A 3,492-nucleotide genomic window follows, 5' to 3' on the forward strand; every position below is an offset into this window, starting at 1 on the left:
CATGTCTGCTGCTGCTGCTGCTGCTGCTGCTGCTATGTTACCACTATAGTGACAGGAGTGCTTCTTTGGGACATGGACTTGCCTCCAGGCAGGGTTGGGTAGGATTCAAAATAAAACCAAGGGAATGTAAATTGGTACAGCCACTATGGAAATCAGTATGGAGTTTCCTCAAAAAATTAAGAATAGAATTACTATGCGACTCAGCTATCCCTCTTCTGGGTATCTACCAAAAAATCTGAAAACATTTACCCATAAAAATATATGTACTCCTATCCTATGTTCATTACAGCATTATTCACAGTGGCCAAGACATGGAAACAACCAAAATGTCCTTGACAGATGATTGAATAAAGAAAATGTGGTACATATATACAATGGAATATTACTCAGCCATAAGGAAAGATGAAATACTGCCATTTGCAGCAACATGGATGGACCTTGAGATTATTATGCTAAGGAAAATAAGTCAGAAAAAGGCCAGAACCATATAACTCCACTCATATGTGGGATATAAAACTGACAGCAACAAATGAACAAGATAAACAAACAACAAACAAAAACTCACAGACACAGGCAACAGTTTAGTGGTTACCAGAGGGTAAGAGGGATGGAGGGTGGTAGAAGAGGGTAAAGGGGGTCAAACGTATGGTGAAGGACAACTGACTCCAGGTGGTGAACACACTTAATCTGTGGGAATTCTTTTAGGCTTATGTGTAAGTGCCTTTCTCCAGAGAGGATCTGTGTTTACATCTGCCTTATGCAGGAGTGCTACCCATCGAGGGTCATATTAAGTGATATTGTTGGCTTTGTATTTTTCAAGCCTCACAGGCACTGTGAATTCTGGCCTAAACCCTCAAGAGTGTGGAGGAGTGGTTAGGGATGTTCTTGGGAGATACTTTTCATTCTTTTCTCCAAAGCCATGGCTGAAAAATCAAGCCTAACACCTCCCTCTTCATGGTAGTTCTTTTTCTTGTAGCTCACTATCGGAGGGTCTAATGTTTTAGGGGTCCTGGCTTTGTGCAGAGTTCTCGTCTGATCTACATCTTGCTCTGGCCCAGGCTTTGTCTCTCGTCACTGGAGATTTTGAGGCCAGCTAAAGCCCAGGCTTTATATTTGGGTCCCTGGGGACTGGATGATGGATACAAGGTATCTTCCAGGATACATTCGTTTGCAACTTGCCTTTTACTCTTGTGATATTGTGATTGATAAATATATATTTGGTCACTCAGACGGCCAAAATATATTTCTCATACATTGAATATTTGTTCTTCATCCATAGTTCCTGGCTCACAGCTCCCCAAACTCTTGGAGTTGTTTAGCTTTTAGTTTTGAATCCAGTAGTATGAGTCCTCCAACTTTGTTCTTTTTCAAAATTGTTTTGGGTTTTCTAGGTACTTTTGTTTATCCTTGTAAGTTTTACAATCTGCTGGTCAATTTCTACAAAGAAGGCTGCTGCGATTTCGATTAAGAATGCTGTGATTTTGTAGATCCATTTGGGGAGAGTTGACCTCTTAACAATGAGCCTCCAAACATACAAACATAATGTATCTTCCTGTTTATTTAGAACTTTTGATTTCTTTTATCAATATTTTGCATACAGCTCTTGCCCCTTCAGCTAAGACAAGGCCTGGGCTCTGAGGAGGCATCAACATGCCCACAGCTAGTCTGTGTCTCAGGCATCTTAATTTAAGCTGTCGCTTATTGGCTCCTTGATTGTCACATCTTCCCTGGAACATGTTCCTCTCAATCTCCCATCTCAGTGGATGGCATTTCTCCTACCTAGTCTCTCAAGCTGGGAAACTGGGCATCACCCTTGAGACCATCCTGATCTTCCTCCCAGCAGCCAGGAACAACTCTGCCTCCAAAACACATTTTGAATCCATCCATGTCTTTCCTCTATACTCCACCATCCTTGACTGGGACACCCTCATCTCCCACCTGGATTATTGCAGTAGCTTCCTAATTGTTTCTACTTCCACTTTTCTACCCTCCCTCCCACATGGGTGTTTTCTGCTTAAAACCCCATTTTATAATAATGCACTCACAATAAAATCCAGATCCCTTCTGTAAGCTTTGTCTGCTGCTCTCACTCACCTCGTTTCAAACACACTGATCTGTCTTGGGCCCTAGCAATGCTGAGCTCTTTTCAGCCTCAGGGCCTTTGTACTTGTCTTTCTCTGGCTGGAATGGTCTCCCCACAATCTTTACCTAGACGACTCTCACCTTCAGGTTTTATTTTAAATGTCTACTCAGAGAAGCCCCATTATTCCTTCTCAGAGCACCTTGATCTTTTCTTTTAACATTTGTAATGTTGATTTACTTTTTTCCAGTTACTGTTACGGTCTCCTGGCCACCTCAGCACAAGCGGAGTGGGCGCCCCCAAAGGGCAGTAGGCAAGGCCAAGGGGTCGCCCAGCGTTCTGCAGCGAACTCTGCGAGGGTCCAAGGCTCCCAGGGCGACAGGCAGCCAGAGGTCACACAGCCAGTGGGTGGTCGTGGTATTGTGCCCCGGTCTCCATCTGGGTCTGCAGCTATTCCCAGTTGGTCCCCGGAAGGACCTGCGGGCCGGGAAGGTGGCTGCCCCGCGCCTTGACCGGCGGCTTGGGGGTTCCGGACAGTGCGATGGCAGCTGACGGTTCAGAGCCGAGAGCAGCAGGGAAGGCTGGGATCAGCACTGGGCCCCACGGAGGGTGAGCGCGAGCGAGGGTCAGGGGCGCTAAAGGGAACTGAGATGAAGAGGCGGAGAGCGGGCTCCAGGGCCAGGGGGCGGAACGTTGGGGAGGGGGGGTTGGATGACTGCGGCGGGCTGGGTGGGTAGGGACAAGCCCGAGAGAAGCTGGGGCTGCACTGCGGAGGGAGGGCTCCGGGGTCCCCGAAGGGCAGGCTGTCGGGGAGGGTGGATTCTAGGACCGGCGGCTGGACGTGGGGTGGCGTTGGGGCGGAGCAGCTGACCGCGGGTGGAGGCGGTCAAGGGGTGGGGGCGAGCGTGGGTCCTGGAGCGTGCTGCTGGGCGAAGGCGGGGCTGCGGGACCAGTTGCGGAGAGGATCTCACCTCTGTCCAACCCCCCGCGACCCCTGCAGCGTCTCTGAAAATGTTATTCTCTCGGGCGGGTCTGGCGTTTTCTGCAGAAGGACCTTCCGGGACTCCTCGGGGCAGCTGTGCCACCTCAACGAGTGTCAGCTGGTGGCGCCCTTATTTCCTGTGCGCGGCCGCCAGCAGAGGGCCGCCTCGTGGTCTCCGCACGCCAGGCCTCCCTTCCCGGCCCGGCCGGGTTCCCTAGGGTCTCCGCCAGACCCCTCGGCCTCTTCCCACCACCCCAGCGAGGCCGCCCGGCAAGCGGAGCCCAGCAGCGAATGTGTCCAGGCTCAGACTGGTGGACCCGCGCCTCCGCTACTCCTAGAAAAGTGCATCTCTGCTTCCCAGCTCTGTGACCCTGGGCTCGGGCTAGGCGTCTGTTAAATGGACTTATTGAAAATACCTTCCTCCTGGGGT

This window comes from Hipposideros armiger, unplaced genomic scaffold, assembly GCF_001890085.2.
Source record: "Hipposideros armiger isolate ML-2016 unplaced genomic scaffold, ASM189008v1 scaffold_875, whole genome shotgun sequence".
In the NCBI taxonomy this organism is placed as follows: Eukaryota; Metazoa; Chordata; class Mammalia; order Chiroptera; family Hipposideridae; genus Hipposideros; species Hipposideros armiger.